Source organism: Hetaerina americana, unplaced genomic scaffold (genome assembly GCF_022747635.1).
Source record: "Hetaerina americana unplaced genomic scaffold, ioHetAmer1.1.p SCAF_18, whole genome shotgun sequence".
Taxonomy (NCBI): Eukaryota; Metazoa; Arthropoda; class Insecta; order Odonata; family Calopterygidae; genus Hetaerina; species Hetaerina americana.
Window position 1 is genome coordinate 6,234,789 of NW_027286741.1, and position 26,233 is coordinate 6,261,021.

At 39.4% G+C, this 26,233-nt stretch overlaps 1 protein-coding gene across 1 annotated transcript in view; it reads right to left on the reverse strand.

The window, feature by feature from the left end:
* Positions 1-26,233, reverse strand: part of LOC139687250 (neural cell adhesion molecule 1-like) — a 614,029-nt gene that overhangs the window by 132,196 nt on the left and 455,600 nt on the right. The gene's annotated exons all lie outside the window — the stretch shown is intronic.

The window sequence follows — 26,233 nt, forward strand, 5'->3', positions numbered from 1 at the left end:
GCCCCGAGTTATACCTGATCGTGCGTGAAGATACGTCAGATTTAATTGGAATGGAGTCACTTGATTTTAGTCATCAGAGTGCTTATAGCAGTGTGGAAATATCCATTTGCAATCGTCTGCCGGGTCAGCACAGTGGGCACCGCGGCCGATTGTTGACCGTAAGGCCGAGATATTGTCTTTACCTTGGGCGTCGATGCTGTGTAAACTGCGACGGTCGGTTGCCAAGGAAACCTGATGACGAATCGAAAAGGGTTTCATCGAGTCCAAAGCGGTCGATGGGTCCCCAGGAGCGTATGGAATTTTAAAGATGTAATATCAAAGGACTAAAGAGCACTTTTATCCCTTCGGATGAAGAATGTGGTCCATATTGAATAAATAAAAGGCTTCAATTTCGGATTGCACTGAAGAATATATATTTCAGTATCTCGGCTCCAGCAAGAATCTTCTTTGTCCACCTCACTCGCCCGATTCGTGCGCATTTATGACCTTTGCCTCTGCCATGACATTCCTGGTGGCCCGCCTGTCCACAGGGATCCCGATAAGCCAAATTTGGCTTTCTATTGGTTTTCCCAGGACCAAAGGCAGGAACGTTACACGACTCTCATGCCCCTGGCGCGAATCGAATACGTGACCTTTGGATCAACAGAGGACCCAATAAACTAACCACGGCGGAGAGTTGCGGGTGCTATATCAGCAGTAGTTGATATAGCAATCGCATCCCTCCATATTGTACTTTAGCCTATTAATATTTTCACCGTTTCCAGCGGAATTATTTATATTTGCGTAATTGATGATTATTAGTGCGCAAACATTTCGATTTCGACCGATATCACTGCAAATCCCTATACTACGACTGCACACAATAGCCCTTATTTCCTAAGACATTTACGGAACCAGGATATAATTTGGTCGAATCTACTTCAAAGATTTTTTTTATCAATACGATTCCTGTTTCACCGCGATATCTTTGTGTGAATTCAAGTCAAAACATTCAGTAGTGGAAAAAACAAGAATCCAATTCAGAGTTCGATCGTTTGCACTAATAACATTAAATTGAATTCGAACAGGATGGAAGAGCATACTTTGAGTAATCCATATATGTACTATATACATGCAAGGACAATGCCATCGCATTACAAGCGTTCTATTAGATGAATCAAAAAATATATCTATTTCATATATTGCTACAATGCCTCAAAATTCTTCCAAGTACATCTGAGAGCGCCGACATACTTCTTCGCTTGTGGCTTTTCCACGACTTAAAGGTGGATTCCGGAAGGTCCTTTGAGGTACGCGTGCAAGCTTCTTTGACGGCACTTAGGGTGTTGGCGTCCTATGAGGAAGGTTTTCGCTTTTGGAAATAGGAATTTGTCTGCTGGTGGAAATTCGGGCCTGTACGGTGGTTGCGGAATCGTCGTGTTGCCTTTGGAGAAGCCCTTGGGTGGTCCATCAAGACCTTTGGGACGGGTTCAGCGCAGATCTTTCGCATCGCTAAATTTTCAGTGATAATTGTGGGTGCAATTTCATCCCATCAATGCCAATAATACGATTTACGATCATGCGCTCATTTAACAACCGATTCGGAATTTTAGGCACGCGTCAGGAAAAAATTGTTACTGATACTTTTTATACAAACTTTGAAGAGTCAAACATAAGAGCTACCATTAAGCAAGTGCTGTTCGACTGACAGGATAGCTTTGGGCCTTATGGCTTACACCCGTTTGGAGCTAAATTAATAATTATTAATAATTTTGACCTCTCTTTTAGGAAAAATGGTGCAGAAAAACGGGTTTGTGTGTGTACACACACACATACATACACACATATATATATATATATATATATATATATATATATATATATATATATATATATTCACACACACACTCGAGGGACACCTGGTCTTTACCCTAAAATCTCCCAATACGACAACCAACACTCTCTACTTAATACCTTTTATTGGACTCTGCACCAAATCCCTACCCTTTCGGGGGTTCCTTCCCACCCGTCCCTCGCCGGCCCCCGATCCAATCTGCTCCCGCCATCACCCCTTGCCACCCTCCTCAGCATCGTCTCCTGTCCGTCCGCACACCCTCGCCTCTCTTCCCGACGGCTGTCAAGCCTGCGTCACCGTCTTGTCCCGCCGCTTTGGGCTTAACCGACCGCGAAATAGAGTTCCTTGCTCGCTACCGAGAAGCGCAAGGACGGAAAAGAAAGAGCAAAGGGGGGATGAGACGGAGGGAGGGAAGAGCAGAGGGAGGGAAAGAGAGAAGGGCAGAGGGAGGAGATGAGGATGAGCGGGGTCGGGAAAATGTGAGCAAAAATGGAGGAGTTCAGAAAAAATGATATTTTTTTCCTCTTTTGGGGAAATACTACGGAGAGTCGAAAAATTACCATTTCTGAGCTTATTTGTGTGGGATACGGTTTTCGCCGGACGGAGAGAGAGAGCGGGTGTTAAGGGAGAGGTGGAAGTAGCTAAGGATGAGCCAGGGAAGTTGGTTGAGGTATCGGGGGAGTGGAAGGAAGAATTTGATCAAGAATTTCATCCTCTCTTCCTTATCAAATGGCGGATTTGCGGCCGGGAAAAGGTTGGGTTTCGACCGGGATGATGAGAGTGGGGGGTGGTGGGGTGGGCCGCGAGAGGAAAGATGGTTGTCGGGGGACGAGAGGGGATGGCGTGGGATTCCTTAGAGAGGCCCGCCCCTGCAGCGGTGGTGTGAGGGCATGTAGCCAAAACGGCAGCAGCAGCGCAGAAACGCCTTTGGGTTTGCAAGAACGCCTTCGTGAACTTAAGTTTTGATTATTTTTTCTGGATTTCATCTTCTCTTTTTTATCCATTCATTTGCTTAAAATTGACACAGAGTTTCAAGGATCAAATGTTAAGATTTTACGCAGAAGTGCTTGGTACTTCAGTCAGCTAACTTTCACTCCCGACAATTGTTTTTCGTTCCCAGAATTCAAACCATGCGTTCAGATTGCGGGAACTAGTGAGAGAAGCGGGCATTGAACTCGTAATAAATGGAAAAAAATGAAATTTTGCTTTCTCTTCGCATGTTTACTGACTTATTTTTACTGCTGGATTTGATTCCCAGAAAGTCCGGGCCATTTCTCTTTCCAACCGTTAACTTTCCTGAATATTTCCACTTTGAAAATATTTGGAATTAGTTTATTTTATTAGAAAAAACTCAATGCGAGGTTGTTTGTGCTATAAAGGTTACTGAGTTGTTACTAATTTCAATTGAAGGGTGGAAGGAGATAGATAACTAGGGTAAGTTTTAATGAAAGTCGTCTGCGGAGTCAACAGTTTTTCACGTTCCACTCCACTCGATGTGACCTTCACCATAAAGTACTCAAAAAGATAACCAACCAACTGCAAGCAACCGGAATCAGGGTCCTTGGGGTAGACAGTAAGATTCAGCCGATCAATCTCTTTACCACAGAAAAAAAATTGAATTTTACCATGTATTTGCCTGGAAAATCAGGAAGTTTTTCCAATGGCAAAGCTATTAAGCCGCAGAAGATGTGACGAGGACTTTGACTAATCTTGAGCATAAATAAATCAAATTAGTGTAATACAGAGTACACAAAGCAAATATAAAACTTGCAAAACAAAAACTAAAACGGGCAGTAAAAAATTGTGTTATGCCGAAAAGCAGCATAGGAAATGGAAAGTGCAGAAAAGCCCGGGGGTAGGAGGTATTCCTAGCAGGAGAATAGCCAGCTAACCAAGGCTGTTTTGTAAAAGGGAATTACTTCACCATTACTTGCAATTATAGAGTATGCTGATATCAGAATGTAGGGCAGTAAAGATAAATGCAGCATTGGGAAACAAATACGCTTTTTAAAAATCGGAATGAACCCCCAATTCAGAAGGCACACCATTAAAATAGGAAGGAGAAAAAAGGCGAAAATGCTAAACAAAAAGAGAGACGACTAAGTGTACTCTGGAGTATAGCAGCCTTCTAGAGACGATAATGGAAATAACAATTGAAGGGAAGGAAGATGGAGAAGGGGCAAGCGTTGAAATATCTTCAGAAGGTTATAAGAAATACTAGGAGTATAAGCGAAGCGCTGAATCAATACTAAGACCAAGAAATGAAGACGGTAGAGAGATGAAACAAAGCTACTATGACGACCCTCAAATTCTGATTACCTTCATGTACACGATTTTTATTGAAACAGGCGGTTTTTTTCAAATATTAACTGAGTGGGCATTGGTAATAAAGTCACTTAACTATAATTATATACCATAATATTTACAATTGATTAGTAAGAAATTATTTACCTTGAATGCGGCATTATTTGGATGTAGACAATGAAGAATGAATGATTCTTTGTGAAAAGATAGTAGTTTTTTACTGAAACTCAATGCGTTAAAGTTCAATATTTGTCAACAGATGAACATAATCCAGTTTACTTTTTGCTTTAGGTTCATAGGAAAGAGAACTTTAATGCCAGCATTACTGAACAGTTAAATCTACCAGGCCAGGAGAAAGGATTTGATAAAATTGAGCACCTGTTAACTTCCAATCCGATGTAATCCAATTTTTCGAATATGTAACGAAAATTGTATTGAAAGCGCGGCAAACCCATGCATAACTCGCACTGACTTAACGGGCCCAGCGTGGTAACGGACAGACTGCTTTTTCATGAATCTTGATGAGAAAAAAATTCAATTTTCAAAGATGGATTTCAATCGAAAAATCTTATTTCTCGTACCCTTTTTATAAACTCTTGGATGATGAGTTGAAAGGCCGGCCATATTGACGTTCCATCCAAATCCAATACTCTCGCTCTAGCTTCCGTCCCGGCCTTTTCCAGCCGCAAATACTTTCACTTCCAGCAAAACCCTTCAAACCCGCAGGCGCGTCCAGATCACTCTGAACACTCGTCGAATGGCGGAAGATGATGATGGAATGATTGGCACATTTTATTTCACCACGCACATGTAAATTGACTTCTAATCACTTAGAAGGTAATTACATATGTATATATATATATATATATATATATATATATATATATATATATATATATAGTTATTTATTAAAATACCTTGTAAATGCTAGAATAACTTCCTTCCACTAAGAAGTTAACTTGTTTGATGCTCATTTAACCAAAAGATAAACAAAGAAATTCATTAGATCTAGTCGTATCGGATTAAAATAATTGAGATAAATCGTTAAGATAAACGATAGTTTGTTGCTGAAGAGACAACAATAGTCAATTAAACTGTTCAAACAAAAACAGAACAGAATTAGTATTCAATATTTTTTTTTAATTTCAAAGAGTGTACTGAATTCATAAAAAATATATTGCAGAATTAAAGCCACCATTGCATTCCTACGACGGTAATGATTTATAATATTTCCCAAAATCTTGTCAATAATAAATTGCAGGCAACTAAATTGGTTCCTTTTCAAGAAATCCGTTTATAAATGTTACTTGAATCGTTATTATAATATTAGACTAATCATTATCGTGCGTGTATATATCACATTAACACCCCAAAAAATGTACAAGCTAAATAAAACGTACATAGGATAAAAGTCCTTCGGGAATTCATCCTCACTTAATCTAAGACTTCATTCCAATAGACTAAAACGTAGGAAATCAATCAATTTTTAAGGTCTATGCATAGAAATAATGCATGAACCTTAAAAAAAATTATTAATTCTCCCTCTGGAGAATATCACCAGAAAATTTGTTATTTTAAGGCAATGCGCTCGGCAAAATAAACTTAAGTGCCACTCTGCACACAAAGCAGGGCTGCCACTGTGCTGGAAATTGCTTTGTATTTCACTAATTTGGAAACTCTAGATTATGGCTATAGAACTTACGGTGAAATACTACTTGCCTCTAAGCTTGTGGCATTATAATATTAATTCTAATTTACTAAGTATTTATCAAATTATATGCAATATGTAAAAGTATGCAATTAAAGCAAAATGAGAGTGAAAATTATATTGCTACACTTTGTACGGCCACCAATGCGGTGGTTCACTGAAGAACATTTATTGACAAAATATGTTAAAAGTTCCCGACTATTTTATATGTCTTTCTTTGCATAACAAATGTCGAATACATCTAGAATTAATACACGTGAACTAATACAATCGATTGTTAACGAAGTCATCAAACATATTTGTCGAATTGGCATATTTATATTTACCTAACGGGTAGCTCCTTAAAGTAAGTCGTGAATGAGAATCAACTTTATTTTCAGGGAATACGTTATTCCATTTATTAATCTGGGCCAAACAAAAGACGCACATCAAATAAACTGCGATGGAATTATTAAATCTACATGCATAATTATTCATATATAAAGAAATGCACAAAACTCTTTTAATTGAAAACCTTCATTTTAACCAATACCAATTTAAGAGCCATTACGTAACTGCAAGATAGTACACGCAGGTTATGCCCGATTAATACCTCTTATGGTAATTATAGAAAGAATCGCCATTTCGGATCTTCGTAGACTGAAATGTATTCTTTCGTGTGACCCCTTGACCTGAACGACCCGAAATGGTTTGGCGACAAGATCTCGCCGCTCTTTTCTTTAGCAGCTGCTTTTCATACAAATCCAATTTGATTTATTATCTGCCAATTGCAAAACCCTCGGATGCAAAATCATGATCCATACACAACCCTGCGAGGAGTGGCCATTCCGCGGGGTTAGCTTCAACCGAGAGCACGGACTCCCTGACCTCGTGACACCGATCAACTTTGCGCTTTTTGGCGTGGAAAACATAACGTGCAAAACCAGTATGACAACGCACAGAGAAATTATGCAATAGGCACAAACGTAGCCAGACTTCGATTAATGAAATTGAAATACATTTCAGGAGTCTGCTAATTTTTGCGACGTTTCTCATTTGCTACTTACCGCCCTTTGAGTCACATTTATTATTAATCGGAGTCATTGCAGCCTCCAACAAGGCTATTCTCAATTTATTGATTACAAGTATTGTTCTATGGAAAAAATTAATATTTTTGAAAATCTCCGGGGAGCACTATGAGAGGGAGGGTAAAGGGCACCACCCAGCAACACTGCTATGGCTTCGCCCGAAATAACTCAGAAGTCAAGCAGAGGCACGACCGATGCGAGGAGAACCTAAAACTGCTGGCAAAAAGGGAGGTTTGACGGTGATTCATAAAGAAAAGCAAGAATATGGTAAAATTTTCTCTCATTATATGAATACAGTCCATCGACCAGGGATAAAGCATTAGATAGGCCGTTTAAAGTACTGCAAACTCTCATAACAATAAATTATGAATATTGAAATGTAATGAAATAATTGACTTCGTAATTCCACACACTTTATTTAAAAACACGACCCAGGTTTCGACGTTGAAGGTCATCCATCATCAGGTCTGATAATGACGTTCAACGTCGAAACCTGGGTCGTGTTTTTAAATAAAGTGTGCGGAATTACGAAGTCAATTATTTCATTACATTTCAATATGTTATGCAAATTCCACAAAGTTACGCCTGAGACAACAAATAAATTAGGAAGTCAAAACTATATGGCAAGTCAACACTATTTCATTTATACGGAAAGGTTGCGTAGAGAAATGTGTCGGAAAAGAAAATACTCTGTTCTTCCAGATGTATTTTATTAAGCATGGCCTAGCTTTACAAAGTCACCATCAAGTAAGAAGGGTCAAATGAACAAAGTCATCATTAGGCCAGAAGAACAGTCATCATTAGGTAATGAAGGGCTGTGTAAGTCGAAACCTAAGTCGTGAATAATAAAATATATGCGGAAGAACAAAGTATTTTCTTTTGATTTGAATCGATTCCACAAAGTGTTGCCTCCAATCATTCTAGATAAACGTGTTTTTTTAAATCTCCAACTCATATTAATTTTTTACTGTACCATAGCGATTGTACACGAGCATTATGAAATTGTTATCAATCATCTCTCTACGTTCGATCTCACTTTAATTGAGGAATTCAGATGATGCGGGGACACGAAAAGTTAATTCTGAAGCTCGAGAATGGAATGTTCGTTAATTAATTTATTACGACGCGGAAACTTGAAATATATATCTTACATCTGTGACTGCGCACCATAACCAGATAATACAACATCCCATTCACCTTGAAAACTCAAATTCCATCTTGATCATCGGCCTTAAGGTAGAAAGGACATAAATAAAATTAGAAATCACACCGGTCGACTTATTTCGCTCCAAAGTAGGATACAAATGGGAACTCATCCCTTTCGCGAACGACTTCGGAAGATTCCATGTTAATCATATCCGAAAACCAATTATTCTCTGATATATTACACCTGAAATTTCCTGCAAGGACCCCCAAGCGGGAGAGAGGGGGAGGGGGGATAAAAAGACGAGACGTTCCGAGAGCAGCGAACGACGCTCGCCTCCTTCCGTCCCTCGCTACCCCCTCGCCCCCCCCCCTTGCCGCTCAAAAGGCGTTATTCTGCCCCTGTGCGTGGCCGACCCTAATCCCCGCGAAGAATGGCCTCCTTGGGCCGCCACCTCTTCGGGACGAGGGAATGGGACCATTAGGGCTTTATATTCATCCTCCGCTCGGATTTTCGAATCCTGTACCATGACTGCATTGGGAGGGGTAAGGGGGGTTAGTCGGTCTCAGGGATCTCCACCCCTCCCACCCCTTTCTCCTTTTCTGCCTCTCTCCGTCCCGCCAATACGCTGTAAACAAAATGATACCAGGCGAGAGAAATAGGTGGCGCGGGGGAGGATTTGCAAGGGACTGTAGGGGACTCAGGGGGAGTGGAGGACTAGGGTTTTGCGAGGACGAAAGGGGGATGGGTAGGGATGCGAGATAATGGCCGGGGCTGCCTCGAGAAAGGATATATCCTAGCATCCTCCCTCGTCGCTAGCTGAGTGGTTGAGATATAAGTGATGGGCGTCTGTTTTAGCTCCTGGGAGAGCGATGGCCGATGAGAAGGTGAAGGGGGGTGCTCTGCGAAGGGAGGGGAGGTGCTCGGATAATGGCGTAGGGGGAGGGCGGGGACAACACGGGAAGAGAGTAAGTGGGAAGAGGGGGATGGGAGACCGGGGGGAGGGGGGGCGAGGGTGAGAGGTAGTTTTGCGAGACCGAGAAAGACGAGGGTTTGGAGGGCGCGCGGAGGGGGGGGGGGAGTGGAGGCAAATGAGATTTTAGCAATAGGATTTGCGGTGGAGTTGGATGGGTTTTGGCGGTTTCCCCCCCCCGTTAAAGGACAGCTCGTCACTTCTAGGGACCTATAATATGCCCGAACTACGTTTTATACGATGAGCCGAGAGCGTGTGAATTGTATTCTGCGGTGCTCTCGCAGCCGAACGGAGGAGGGAAGGATCCTGCTCAGTTGTTGTAACTGCGCGATGATGTCAATTGGTAGTTAATCGAATCCCGTTCGCAAGTGATTAAAATAACATGGCAGTGATCACCCTTGAAGATTCACGCAAAACTTGAGTGCGAGCGAGATCAAAGTCTAGAACTTATTTAGCTTTCGATAAAACAAAGTTTAAAAAAAATGAACAGTAGATGTGCGACTGACAATTTGAAAATTTAAATTGTTAAACGGAATTAACGACATTTTCCAAAGTGATTTCAATTGTTTCATCTGCATTGGAGTGAGAAGGTGATTTTCGCAGTTGAGCGGTGCCCGATTGGATTGATAGCGGAAATCGGATGCATTTCACAAAGGCAGATAGGAGGATTACCATGATTGAATTCTCTTTATTTTACACCTAACTGTGCCCATGAATGCTAATAAATCTCCCATGGGTGAGATAAAGAAAATTGGCCGAAGGAAAAAAGTGATCATTTCGTACGAGAATGCATCGAAAGTGATCACGATTTCAAAAGTTCGAATGCTATCGACAAAAAAATACATAACGCATAGTCAATTTAAATTATTTCATTTTTAGTCAGTTAACTATGAGTTAAATAAATTAGAGTGAATTCAGAAGATCGGATTTGATTGCTTTTTCAGATTCCGAATCAAGCAGAAATTTCAGTTACATTGAGTACTGTTATATTTGCAAAATATCATGCATTCCATTTGATAATTAATATTTGATTGCTATATTTTATTCGCACGTAAGTACTAATATATATATATATATATATATATATATATATATATATATATATATATAAATATATATATATATATATATACACACATATATATATATATATATATATATATATATATATATATATATATATATATATATATATATATATATATATATATAGATGATGTAGAAGTCACGAGGGTAATATAACACTTTAACGGCCCAAGAGAACACGAAAATGTACATCAAAACACGTAGGACACTCACCTTTAAGATAGTTTCAGCTTTCGGCCTTCTTCAGTTCTGAATCTACACTCTATATTTAGTATATATATGCATACATAAATATTTTATACATATATATATATATACTTATGTATATATATGCATATTTATATACATATATTCACACACACATTTTACCTAGGAAACTGAATGAAAGGAGATATACAAATTTTAAAGAAATCACTAAAAGTCCAACTTAATTATAGGTTATTACAATGCCAACGTTACGTTCAATGAGATACCATCTAAATGGAGAAGTTCTCGGAGCAATACTGTTATAATTGGAATCTCTCTTTTACGAACCAAAATGACGCGCGTGTATATACCCCTCGTAAACTCTTTATTTCGCTCCGAAGGCAGTCTAGTTGTAAAACTAGTCTCTTGTTTGGGCAATAAATTTAATCACCCAGTTGTAAGATAAACTTTTTTACGAGAGAAGTTTTTAGGAAAGCCGAGACATTTCTCCACTATACATATATGCATGCAAATGCCGCAGTAGTTAGAATTTCTCTGCCTACGGGATAACTGGGGAACGAGTCTGTTAATTAAACAAAAAATATATCGATATTTAATGCATAAAGGTTTGCTCAATGTTTATTTAACTGGTTTGAGTCACTTAAATCGTATCATACATTTAATTTAATTTATTTAGTTTTCACAGTTGGGCGTCGAAAACATTAATGTTTTTCGCATAGCGTCCGTCATATGTTCCCTCTAAATTCTCTCCCACTTAAAACGGAAATCTAAAAACAAAGTGATAATCTAGGACAACAAACTTCTGGTATATATATCCTAATAATTTAAAAACGGAGAGAATACGACAAATTTTATCCCACTCTGTAGACTCGAATCAACTTGAAGAGACAATTCGTCACGTGAAATTTCGGCCAATTAGGAAAGTTTTCAATGGAAAACGACTCTGGTTCCTTCCACCCCCGCTCCAAACATTTTATTAGTACCAATCGCATGCGATTCTCCATTATACCAGCAGCACACTCCGGGCACCGGGGAGAAGAGAAAGGGATGCAGGAAGGGAAATATAATGATTACCAGCGAAGGGTGGATGGAAATCCGGAGTTCTCCGCAAGCATCTGACAGACTGGAGGAGTTAAAAATATATGTACAAATAAAGTAAACTCTCCCAATGCTTAACTTTAAAGTGCTGTTTGCTTATAAACACTGTTTTTTTCACGAGGACCATGAACAACAAAGTGTTGCAAAACATCCCTCCATCGAAACGAGATATACATCCTACGGGGACTTTCCCTCGCTCCTACCTAATTGAACCTGCGGAGTGGCCGCGTTTTTGTATCTTCCTCTTCTACAACTCTGCTAAGTTTTCTTTTTTTTTAATTCGAAACGAGACCGCTCCCAATCGCCATACGCCCGTTCAAATCAACCCCTCACCCTCCCCGACAACGGTCCCTCCCTGCCCCGAACACGAAGTCCGCCCCAAAAATTGGAACATGGATGGAAGGCGACAGAACGGGGAGGGCTGACGAGGGAGCCGTCGTGGGGAGGAGGACAAGACCGAAGGGGGGGCTTTCACGGAATCCCGCCAAATGATATGAGATGGAAAAAAAGAAAGAGGCAGCCTTGGGTTCAGCCGAGGCGGGAGCGTGTCAAGCGAACTAGAAGATCCTCGCGGTTAAACCGAAAAAAAAGAGGAGGGAAGGGAGGAAGGCGGTTGATTTATGGGGGAGTCCTCTAGAGGGTGGATTGCTCACTCCTCGCACCGCCTCGGGACGGGGACCAGTCGGTCAAGAATGATTGAAGATGCTCCGGAATGAATGATCGAGGTCAGTAATGGCCCCGCGCGTGGCGAGCGCCCTCTCTCCCGGATCTCCTTTGCCGCACCCGCCGCAGACGACGCCGGTGCATGGACGGGCGAGTGCGTCGGAGGAGGTGGCGTCTGCGAGGCCGCGGCTTATCGCTGAACATGATTAATCTGGACCCGGCAGAGCGCTGGGAGGGGGGGGGGGGAGGGAGAGGGGGAGGGTATCGGAGGATGGCGGAATCGTGATTTATTGCGCGTAATTTATAGACGGACCTGCGTGTCATTCAACCCCATCTAAAAGATTTGTGGGCAAATAAGCTTACGAAACGGAAATATTTTAATCAAACATTTGAATTGGCATGAAATAAATGAATCCGGGAAACAAAACTTCCTATTTCGCGTGAGAAATAACGTATTATTAGAGAGAAAATGACTTATTTCCAAATATATTACCATAAAGTCATCAATCCGGCTATTATGTGCGATTTAATCACCTGTTAATTGTTCCACAGATAAAAGTGTGGTCTTTATAATAAATATCAGATTATATAATAATTATTATTATCTGATACATCTAATAAACATATAATTATTTGGCATAGCAATTAGCATTAATAATGTCTATAGAACTAGGATGTGGCCATTTAAGAAAATGGAGGATTAAGTTTTTCATGCCATCGGCCGTGGTCTAAATTACTTAATAGGACTAATATAAAATAAATCAATCGAATTATCGCTTAACATCTCGATGTATAGCAATACCCAGTGGTCCGAAATGCTATCTTGACAACTGATCCCGCTTCTCGTGAATCAAATGAGAGAGTGCTCAAACAAAAGGTAATTTCAATCGAGGGTAATCCATGAATATAAAATTACAGCAGCGAATTCGGCGGCCGATAGTAAGAAAAAAAGGTCGTCTCCGGAGGGCATCCAAAACCTCCTCTCTTCCCTCCCATGATTTTCCGCATGGGTGAAGGTCAAAATTGAATATACGCGTCAATGCTTAAGTATTCGTAGCGCGAATATTTGAATATCATGGCAGAGAGGAATTGCTTCTCGTGTTTGCCGGCATCCCTGGTATCTGAAGCCAGAAATATAAACATTTCCAACTCATGCATCAATCGGTTTGACGTGTCGGGCGGGTTCCATTAACAACCAAAAGATCCAACACAAAGACCTTGAGCTGGCATGGGTTATTTAATGTCCATTCAAAAAGAGTTTTTGCTGAATGCAAAGAAAGGACCCTTTCGTCTTTCCATTAGGCGTTATATTAGGGGGATATTTTGAGAGAGTAAAATGTGAGAAAGTGGGTAAATGGTGGAATCTGAGATCAAAGTGTCATCATGCTAATTTTTATCTTCAATTTACGTAGGACTGAAGATTCATTCTATTATTCGTATACATTATTATTAATTCTAAGGATTATATATACATATATATATATATATTAATATATATATATATATATATATATATATATATATATATATATATATATATATAAATTATATATGTACATAAATGATTTTTTAAAGAAATATTTCCTTTGTAATATTGAATTCACAGCCTGGGATGAACACTTTTCACAAATTATCTGCAAAAGTAATTGAAGTCTCGAAAAAAAATACACAGAATAACTCCTGAAGAATGTTTAAAGACATCAATATTTGTCGCCATACTGATTTACTTGCTCAGTTTAAACCTGGGTAAATATATTATTAATCGAATTTTCGATGAATTATTTACCTTCGTTGATGGCAGGTAATTTTCCATTTAGAAATGGCAAGGAATAAAATGGGGGAAAGTATGCGAGACGTCGATGGAGAGCATTTGTTAAAGCTTAGTTTCACCTAATGAGGAGGATAAACCTAAGTATTGCCTTCAGTTTCAATTGTTCTTTACTCGACCATTGTTAAACACCCCACCATCTGATTTCTTAATAGAGAAAGAAACATTACCAAGTTCATGGTAATGACCGGAACGCAGACAACTGGAAAAAACAAAGGATAATTATACAAAATTTAAATCATTGTCAAGATAATTTCAGCGCGGTTATTCAGCCTTTCGTTCTAAGGTGAGGGGTTAACTGTCCTGACAGATTCGTCTGAATGACGAGGTTGGCTGAGTTCTATACGCTTGGGATTCTACGAGTATTAGTAGTAGTTTTTGGGGGAGGCCACCGAAAGCCGGGGTCATACGGGTCATTAGAGATGGACGGGAAAATATGAAGGGTGGAGAGAAACCCTGCGTCAAAATTAACCTACTCTTAACGAAATGCTCCTATAAGGCCGCAGTTTAACGTAAGTTTTAGAATGTGACCAGTAGTCAAAATGGCTGCTACAATCAAATAAAGTGAGGGCAAATTTAGAATTGTGTCCTCCTTCTTACAAATGAGACCCCGTATATTTCTGAAAATGTTTGCGGTTTCAAATGAAATTCGAGGTTTGTCCAATAAATACGCCTTTAAATAAAATTTCAGACGCCCTTTTCCTAGCAGTTTTAGTTATAGGAGAGGCGACCGACAGATTAGATCTGTTGCACCAATAGGGCTGGATAAAACAGTACGGGATGGAAACCCGGCGTCGAAATTAGCATACTCTTAACAAAAGGCGTCAAAGGGTCCGCAGTTTAAAGTTTCATCCGACGGACGGCGTACTCACTCAACGTGCTGGCCACAAAGCACCTCGAGTAAGAATCGAGACACCACTGAAAAATACTTCAGGATTTGAACCCGTGCCCTCTCAGTTGGAATCCAGACCCATTTGTACCACTCATTTCATAATCGATGCATTGAAAAAATCAAATTTCGCCTTTCTGTTTGTTTGTGTAATCCCCCCGAAGACACGATTTTCCCCTTAACTACAAAAATATGTTTCTCATGGTAGGGTTTAATTAAAAATATAATATCTCCTAGTCGATTCCAAGTAGAAGTCTGATCAAATGTGGCCAAATATTAAGAGGATAGAAGTGAAAATTGAATAGCCATTGCGATTCCACGCAATACCCTTCTCCATTTCCCATTCTCCTGCTCATCCAATTTAGTGGAGAAAATTAGATTTCTCCCCCTACCTATTCTCCCTCCCCGCAGACAACCAACCTCCCCCTCCACCAACAACCCCTCCTCCTCTTCCTCCTCCCACCACACATTCCAGGGCACGAGTAGTCCGCGCATCTACACTTAACAACCTGCTTTGTATCAAAACAGTGGGAACGAACTTGGGATAAATTTAACCCCCGCGCGAAACTGTGTTATCTCGATGACAATTCTTGTCAGGTGAATCTCACCCGCGTATTATCGCACCGTTGTCTCTTCACCACCGCATCTAAAAACCCATTTTGCCTCCCATTTCCCCCAGCCTCCGCCTCTACACATCCTTCCCCCCCAACCTCTCGGATGAGAGAGACACACACACACATTTCTATCGATTATTCACTCGGAGTTGGCGGCAAAACCCGCCCCGGAGGTCTAATTTCAATCCCGTATCGACGCCGATGGAAGTAAAGGCCCGCTACCTTCTCCTTAGGCCGAGGTCTCCGCTTTTTCAGTTCCATCACGAAAGAAATCACCAAGGCTCGCACAGGACGCCCCATCCTTCGCCTCCCAGCACCAACACCCCACCGTCCACCGCCAGGATCCTTTCCCTCCTAGGTCTCCCATTCCGATTGGCGTGGATCCAATACTACCCCCACCCCTCCATTGCTCTTGTGCACGGGTATTGGAAGGAAAAATCCCAAGGATGGAAAGGGAGGGTGGGTGTTGGGCGTGCCGAGGAACGACGCCCACTTGGTTGAGGTTATAAGTTGGATAACTAATGGCAAAATGAGGCGGTATTGTCGGATTTCATCAAATGCGGAATATAGAGGAGGAAAGAGAGGAGGGTGAGGTTAGTTAGTTGCGGGGACGAAATAAAGCTTCTGCAAGGAACCGGAGGGCAATGGGCGGAAGGAGATATAGGGACAGCGGGGGGGGGGGCAATCCACACGGGTGCGAAGGCCCTTAACGGAGCTGCCACGCAGTACGGAAAATCAGCGAAATATTGCCTCTGGAACCTCTGGAATAGATGCTAGGTTTGCCGCGGTAATATTCAGGTCTCGGAGTTCCGACGGGATTCCTCAGCATTTGAAAGAATTTCAGCTCACTGCGGAACTGTGCGGTGCTCATTGCGAGCCATTAGGGCGGGCCACAGTGATTTGGAACGCATCCCTTGTCCATGCGGCCCATTTGCCCTTTTGCGGAATCGGGGCGATTTAGTATAGTCAAAGTATTGATTATAAGAGTTGAATGTAAAATAGAAAAACTGGAAAAAATTATCCACTGGATAAGTTTAATAGTACGACCGGGTTTCGATGCAAAACCTCATCTTCATATCCCCTGAAGATGATGCAATCCTGTATATCGAAACCCGGTTGTGCAATTAAATTAATCAAGTGGAAAATTGTTACTATATACTCTTTATTATGTTCAAATTCCGTCACATCACACCTAAAACTACTCATGAGTTGCGTGTTTTATATTAAAATCCAGAATGAAATATTCAATAGACAAAGACAATATTAATTCCAGTCAATAGTAAATAGAGAGAGCGAGAGACAGATACGTAACCAGTAAGATATCAAGGTAAGGTCATTAGAAAGAGCTGGGTGAAATAATTTCACCCTGGTGAAATAATTTCTCGAAAATTTCCCAATTACTAACGGACCCGGTTAATGGGATAAAATTACTTTGAATCAAAAACAAACTACAATATTCCGAAACATATGCAACGTTAGTCGTTCCACACTAGATCCGCGATTACATCATTGTGCCCTGATCACATATGCCCAAAATTTAGTGGCCTACTTTTGGATACTGTGAATTAAGCAAAACTATGATAAATATCAATTAATTATTAAGTATATTTATATTACTAAATACTAATGCTATCCCGGAAGTTAAAATTTGAAATTTCACTAAATGAATCACGGAAATTTTATAGTTATCCGATTTGCGACTTCTCACTAAAATAGTTATAAGTATCAGAAAATTTTAAATGGAAATTTTGGGCAATTTTTCATAAGAGAGGAAATAAATGGCTAGTTTTCATTTATGAATGTAGCGCTGGATATTATTCAATAATCCCGAACACGACTATAATAAAAAACCAGCCGAGAACGTTTATTATTCATAAATGCTTAAAAACAGAAATAATTAGTTTTGGAGGAAGATGATTAAATGAAGTTTACTCTACAATGAATGGTGAATATGCAATTTTGATATATTTGTATGTGCCAATCTAGGATTGACATGTTATATAATGGAGGGAGATTCTATAGAAGTAAATTGTTGGCAAGATATTGCCATAGAAACAGGATCATCTCAATATCTGAAATTTTGTTGGCATATACCATTCCGGAGTGGTACAAAAATTTGACAAATTATAAACTTATTAGGAGACTATGAATGACATTAAAAATTTTTATCAAAGTTAGTTGGGAGAATTAAACAGAGGCCTTTTATAGGAAGACTTTATTTTACATTTAAATTGCACACTGTACGAAAAAGGAAAAAAATGGATGAAAAGTACACGCAACATTTTTTATGTACGCAGCATTGGGAAATGTGTGCAATTTTAATTAACAAATTAAACTCCGGGATTTTTACGGAAATATGACTTCATGTGATCTTTTAACGTTTTTACCATTTTACCCTTGTTGTCAGGGAGTTTGACGGTGATTGTTTGGACTTATGATGGAATATTTACGGCCATGGTTACTAAAATATTGTCATAAATAGGGTAGCATGAAATTATATATTTAAGCTATTTATTGATAGAAGATAAAATGACTAAATTTTAGTCGTAGGTTACTCTTCGATGTTGACCGTTTTGACCTTTTTTTAAGTGAATTATAGTGTCTAATAGGGAAACTATTAAAAAATAAAATGAGCGGTAAATTTGAGAACTATTCTCACACGTAGGGGTGCTTAAATTATCCTATTAATAAAGCCTTAGATCTTAATTGTCGATATTTCTGTTAAAAATGAGAAAGTTCCGATAACTATCATTCAAATAACTAAATATTATTTTACGTACTGTTCACCATTAATCACTCGAAATATATTTAAGGTAAGTTGAAATGAAAATATTTAGTTTTTAATTGGCTATAATTAACATGGTAACGACTGAAATTCCATCAAAGGCGCCGGTTTATTCTCCGCAATAGGATGTACATTAAGTAAGTTGCAACCCGGAAGAATGATAACCTTTAAAAAATTACTTATACAAGAATAAATTGCGAGAGAATTGATATCCAAGATATCACTTCTGTTGGTTCTACCGGGCAAAAAGCAAAACTATCTAATAGAATTTATTTATGCAATAGATTTTATCGTTATTTATTGAATGCTTTTACTATATTTGGCTACAACACAGGCATATAAAAGGGATCTCAAAGAAATGTACCCAAAACATATATCAACTATTACTCTAGAAGAATGCATTAGAGGTTTATTTGACGCTCATTTTTCCAAATAAAATATTCCATGAATCCGCAATTAAAATTGCAGGGCTTCCCTCCGATTGATACTCGCGAATAATACTACTGCAAACACTGCAGTCGAATAAATGTTTCAAAAGTGAGCCTTTTCAATACTGTTTCCGTTTATCCAGGATTATTAACTGAGACTTAAACTCTCAAGATTAAGTATCTTGTCTAATCAGAGCCACCGTTTTTCTCCCAATTACTTCCACGTAGAAAATAAGATTGATGCAGTAAACATCTACGAGAGGAAGAGAGCAATGCGAAGCGGAGTGTATCTTTTCCCTACGTCGAGAATGTGGCAAAGCGAGGAAAAAAAGGTAAACAGACTAAGGAGATAAAAAATCGAAGCGGGAGAATAAATGGGTGGGAGAGAGAGAGAGAAATGGCGGGTAATTAAGGGGAGAGTGACAGCGCGGAGGGAAAAGGAGTGGATGGGGTGGAAGAGGGAGGAAAGGGGGAGGAAGGGGACGAGACAGCTACGCGGGCCGGATCTCTCCCGCTGGGACGAGGGGAAGGGGCGGAAAGCGAGGAAAGCAAGGGGAGAACAATTGGGAAGGACCGCGGACGCCACGGGCGGCAAAAAGGATCCTCAAGTCTCTCACTCTCATCTCGGGGGCCGAAGCAGACGAAGGGTGCCCACTGCCCCCGCCCGAAGGAAACGAGGGTGGAAGGAGGCGACGAGATCCCTCTCCCCGAAGAGAAGGGCGAAACTAAATGATAAGAGAGTTCGAGAGTGCCTGGGATAATGGCGACGGAGAACAAAATGATAAACCGAAATAATCGATGCGAGAGAAATGTAATACGAAGAGAGGGAGCTGTATCGGAATAGACTGGAGGTTGTCCCTGCGGGGGGGGGGGGCAATGGGATCGAAAACTAAGAATGGATTTTGGAGGAGAGATGACGACGTCTACTTTGCATGTGTTTAACGTTGATGAGGAATTCCTCGCCGGTGTTATTCCTTCCTCCCAGGTGTCTCTTCATCTGCCGAAGGCAGTTTACGCGATATCTTGTAGAAAGGGCCGTTCTCTCAAAGGGTGAATGTGGAGGAAAAAGTAGTGGAAGCAATTGTGGGACAGAAAAAACTATCCAACCCAATGCTTGGTTTTAGTCGAGAGTACCCTTCATGGTTCCCTAGGCAGGGCTCGTCACTCCTTATTCGGTAATTAAAGCAAACGTGAATGTTCGTTATGCAAGGTCTGTTTTAAAAAAAGATGAAACTGTATAATTAAATACTTGATTTTATTAGTAAACCTTTATTCATGCTTATTACCTTCAAAATATAAAACCCTTGGTTGCCATCACAACGCTCGCAACTTTTTTTACAGCTTTCAAATGCCGCCTGAAATGCTTCTTTCGGGATAGACTTACGGTACTACGGAGTAGTTTTCTCGGTTGTCTTCAATAGTTCCCAATAGGCGTTCATTAAAGGTAGAATTCCACTTAGGAAATAAGTATAAGTCCGATGGAGATTGAGGTGGCTAGGGGATCACCGGTGTGCTGTTTTTGGCAAAAAAACTCGGCATCCATCAATTAATGGTGTTTGCGCCGGAGCGTTGTAGTGATGACAATGGCACAATGACCTACATTTGTTGTGCTTCCTGCTCAAACTTTTTGTCAAAATGATGAAACGCGATCCAACACTAATCGTCCTGGAAGTTAATCTACGGTTTGAACGAACTAAATCATTCTCAGCGTTGACGTGGGCACCATTCGTTGACGTAGATGGTTCTCCGTTCTTCATTGGCAGTGGTTTGTCCAGACTGGAAGCGGTTGTACCAACGAAAACCCTATGCCCCAATCATAGATTCATTACCAAATGCCTCTTGAATCATTGCATAAGTTTCAGTTGCACTTTGCCCGAGGTTAAAACTATATTCAATACACAAGCGCCGTTTCTCAAACAGTTTCATTCTCAAAGACACAAGAATGTGTACGGCAAGCGTGCGGAAGTTAGGACAGGAATCGCTCTTCTGCTAAAACAAGTCGGGACGGCCACAAGGAAGGCGGTTTCTTACTTCTCAAAGACGCCGCTAGAAGGTGTCACCTCACTGATTTTTATCAGTTAAGCAGCTCGAGCATAGACAGACCGGTCCCATCTTATTTTCAACAGGCCTTGTAAAACAGGTTGTAGCCGAAGTGTTTAGCATTTATTGAATTTTTATGCCAAATAATAATCTTTGCTATATTAAATCAAGAAATATCTCCTTCAACACATGTATATCTGGCAAGAAATTAAAAACACAGATAATTTAATTTTACGTAACACGTGCCCTTTAACGATTTTAACTACCCAAAGACTTATTTTTATGGGAAAGGTACCTCGGTAATAAATTTTTAAAGTCATCTGAACAATAAATTTTGGGTACTAAATTAAATAAGGCTCTTGCCTTCATGGCCAGTACTTAAATGCCACCGTAAAAAATTACGAGCAATTTGTCACCGGCGTTAAAATTCCAAATTTTTTTTAAAAAAGGCAAGAAATTTATTCTGGAGCAAATAAGTTCCTTTAATAAAATAACATATTAGAGTAAAAAAATAGGCACATTTAAAAGTAAAATATCAACAAAGACAATTGATACAAATTCAGTATTTAAAAAGAAGACAAAACATAAAAACAAAAAGCGCAATGTCGATTGAAGATGTTTTTATCATTTACTAAAATTTGCAAGTTATTTATTTTTAAACAGAGAAGAAAGCCAGAATCTTTTTCATGCACATTTGTCATTGAAAAAATGAGTGAAATATATTTTTCAACCACTCTTTCAAGTATTTCACTTCGGTTATTGTTAATTTTTTATACTAAATTAAAACAAACTTACGGTCGAATTTTTTCTTACTGCTTGCAGGAATTTTAATGCTGATGCCAATAAATACAGTTATTAATAAAAGGAAAGGTTTTATACAACAGGCATAAAATAGCAAGATCATTAAGGTTCAATTTCATAAATCTAGAGTCAAAGAAATAAAGTTGGATAAATTTGTGGAAAAGAATTGGGAATATCACTGCTTAAAAAATAAAAGTGCACTTTTTAGGAGGTTGCAATTAACAAAGATTATACTGGATAGCCACTTTGGCTCCCCCTTTAATTCAAAAATACAACCATTGCCAGCATTAGGGTATGATATTTTGGAGGGGTACAGAAAATCTTAGCGGAAAAAAATCGACGTTGGGGCGATATTGTTCACGTTGACGTGCGATGCTCAGGAACGGATCTACTCGAGGGAGAGTGAGTTCGGATGCAGGGCGTGCGTTGTGGAGCCGGTTGAATGTAGGTCAAGCGGAGGATACCGCCGTATACACAGGGGCGGATAGGATTTGACGGTGCCTCTTTTATTTCTCGAGTTGAATGATGTTTTCAAAGCATATCATGGTGGTTCTCAGCTGCTCATTTAATCACAAAATAACTACCTAAACTTTCTTTTGCTTTTTTTAGCATTTAAAAATATTACCTCTACATGATCCATTTTAAAAATTTCACACTCATGAATATGCCATGAAGGCATTTTCATGAATGTATTTAATTTAACTGAAATGCATGATTGAGAAAAAATATTGTCAGAACAAGTGAAATGAATAATTCTTTGAAATAATGGAAGTCAATATAACCGACCCTAATTGCCCACTATCTGCACATCTCGAAGTTTCAATAGTAACGTGGACTTAGTAATTTATGTTTTTAATGAAAAATTATGTCTATACTGACGACAAATATTCATCCCAAGAATGTTTAAAATAAAGCACATACATATGACATATATCCATCTCCATATTACGCCTACATAAGAGTCCTCTGAAATTATCTCCATGGCACTAGTTTCAGTGCTATTGCTTGATGTCTTTTTCGTAATTTATAACCCCATTTCTGATTAACCTTATTATAACGAACTGATACATCTTTAGAAGAATCCGTGGACTAAAAGATTGGAAAAATATGAATTTAAATTTCGAAGCTGATGATCAAGTTCAGTCATTATGCAGAAATGACGAATATATTTTCGTTAAATATTTTCATTGATTAGTTATACTTCTATTGCTTTTACACTCTTAATGTGAAAATAAAGTACACTTTTATCAATTGATCGACGACGTTTAGAGGCATGGATCCGCGGTAAGATTATAGGTCGACAACATTTCGATATATATTTCATGTACAATAAGTTTACAGGATAATGTTAAGGAACTAATCCCTGTAGGGCTCATAATTATCATCCAAATGGTAACATGGAATACATATTAGACATAATGCATACATAATTATCGAAATATTTATGGATTGACACATTATTCATTCATATCGTAAATGACTCATGCCCGGTCATTCCCCGCCAAACGTACTTTCGACTATTCGTCGGGAATATTGTGGGCATAGGTCATATTGGCGATAGTACAAATGCAGACAATTTGGGCGATGTGTGCTCTTAATATAATCGGTTTTAATGATATAGGTGATATTTTCGATATTGACCTTTTTTCCTGGAAATTATCCTTTACTTCGATATATCGTCCGGGCTATTTAATTTCTGTAAAATAAAATTCGATATTGGAATGCTTATATCATAAAACTCAGATTCAATATCCAATTGTATAATCGTATGTGGCCCTTAAAATAATTTTAATTAACTCTTTTTAGTAATTGGGCTTCTAAATCCCTATGCTTCATTTTATCAGCCATTTTTCATTCCCATGCTTGCCACACTTCATGCTTATATACCATTTCGAGTATACTGATTACGATTGCCCACTGAAGAAATAAGACAACTCAGTTCCAACAATTTCTGATATCCATAAAATTAAAAAGGCTCATAATGTATTATCAATGACTAAAATTTACATATCTTTAGCGTTAGGAATTCGACGTAAGAATATTTGATTGTTTTGACAGGAAAAACGTTTATGCTACATAAATCATTTGCAGAGAACACTTTGGGCCAAAATCTACGATTAAAGTTTTTCATGCACATTTAAATTATGCTGAACCTTTTGTCCCAGTAGTATTTCACTCGGATTGTTTAAGGTAAGCGCTTTAAAATGATTATTCGTTGAGCGAAAACATCAGCCATGTAATTATTTTGAGAATATTAGTTTCGTACATTTTGGGATACTTAGCATATTTAATTGTAATTTTAGGATGTTTCTCTAATCCTAGCAAGATTCCATTGCGTAGAGGAGGTCTCGGATGGTCCTTAACGTCTAAACGGGGGGCTTATAACTTTCCTAAGAACTGAACGAATTCACTCAAGGTTACTACTCATGTTTTGATCCAACTCTCTCGTCCAAAATGCGTGTTCTCTTTACGCGAGAGATTTACCACGATTAGACTTGTCTCTAATTTATTAAAATTTCACTCTAATTCTCTTTCTTTGTTATTTAAAACAACAGTTTCCACGACTGAATGCAGTTCTACGCGAATGTAGTAAATGCGATTGCCCAAGCCGCGGAGGAACGAAACACCTATCCGTGAGATTATGCAACCGGAGATTCATATCCTTAAACTCCGTTGCCTTGCACAGGATACTCTCAATTACATTCCATCCGCTCGAAATCGCACATCAATTCATGCAGGACCACCGCCAGTCCATGATGCTTCCTCCGCCCGGGCATCTCTGAAAGCTCGCGGTTTCGAAAAGGTCGTACATCTAGCCGGAGATATTACTTCGCATGCGATATGAAGATTAACTATTCACGTGATAAAATATCATCCTGCGGAAATTGGGAAAACGGTAAGCCTTGGGCATTCATTGAAATTATACGATCGACTATATCAGCTCATAATAGACAACATTATCTATTTACATTTGCTCTTATCCTTAAGAAGAGACCCGAACTAAGTAACTGAAAATATCATAATGCTAGCACTCGGGGACATAAAATTTATACGAGAAATGCGTCAAATAAATACTAGGACGAAAGTGCGAGTAAACTTGGAGAAGATCAATCAAATACGATGATAAAACCCTGACCGATTTCACAAATGGAAGCACTTTGCTTGAAAAATGCAACTGTTCTAAGGCATCACTGTGTCCGGTACTGTTTTAGAATGAAATATGACTTGCTCTCATGAGTTAATATTTCCGCTCTCAGTTCTATACGAGCATTCACATTGACACCAAGAGCGTGGGCGCATTTTGGGGTAATCATAAAAAGTCAATACACAAATATTAAATAAACTATACAAAAACGAGTTATAAAAACGCATTATTTTGGGATAGACAAAATTTTTTATGAGATTTTTTAGTTCCTTGGAGCTGTAGCTTTCCTGCTTGAAAAATGAAAACGAAATAAATTTCTGAAACGGCACTTAACACAACTCATTCTCCCTTTCTCTCTATTTTCTCTTAATACTATATATTGTGCTCGGTATTTAATAACGTCTTTTATTTTCCAAAAAAATAAATATTTTATTTTTATTTTTTTAAATCTTCAAATGACTTGCTAACATGCTCAAGAAGACTGACTTTAAGGAAAAAAAGCAAGTGCGAAATTTTCATCTTCTCAATTTTTCTACTTCTTCTGGGCATTCCCTGCCCCAGAGATTTTGAGAGTCGGCCCAGCTCATTTCGACTCCCCCGTGCCCTCCCAAACCGTAGGGGGGGTTAATGGGTGTTCGTGAGGACGGGAAGACGTATGGGGAGCATCAGCCTACCCGGACCTCCTTCCTGCATCCTCCGTCATCGCCCTTTGCCCAACCCCTCCCTCCCATCCCCCGAAATGGGGCCGACCCCTCCCCCCTGCATTCACCTCCGCTGTATTAAGTTATGTGAGCTAATGCCGTTAGCCCATGCACCCAAAGGGATGACCCAATTTTGTGCAAAGCTCCCTCTCCATCCACCCTCCCACCTCCTATTTAACTCATTTTTCCACTCCTCCTCGCCCCACTCGTTCCTTACCTCCTTCTATTCCCTCTCACCACACCCCCCACCAAACTTCCTCCCCTCACGTTTCCCGGATAATTAATTTTTAATCTGAGTTTCTCAACCTTACGCTCAATCTCTGTCCTTCTATCTCCCCCGCTATCTCTCCTCGGTCACTGATGCATGCCAATATATTCTGATTCCACTTCGAACACGCTTTCTCATGCTATCTATTCTTGCGATGTTTCTCTCATGCTCTTTCATTTCGCAGATGAAAAATACAACGGTTTTCGTTGCCTGTGATCGTGGAGCTGTCATCAATATCACCGATCGATCTTAGGTGCTGTGGATGCCAGCCAAGTGCGGCGAGGCGAGGTGGGCTTTGCACGAAAATCCACGAATGATCCCGCGATTAAAACTGACGAAACTTGCACTAGATGGAAAAAAATGAAGAGAAACACGGTACCTAATGCAAAAAAATGAACTCTTTACATCAGACAATTGCATACTATTAATGTTTTAACCACATTGGAAGTTATGGACAGCAATATAAAAATGCTCATAATTTTTTCATAATTCTCATCACATCTGACTTAATTTGGCATTTTTTCCGAAGCGCGGATTATAGCTTAACGTTTTATCCAATGAGAAACTCCATCTCTGTCGTAATTGTCGCACAAAAAATCAAATTAGCCTTACTCGAGGACAATAAATTTTCTGATCAATCAATCATCAAC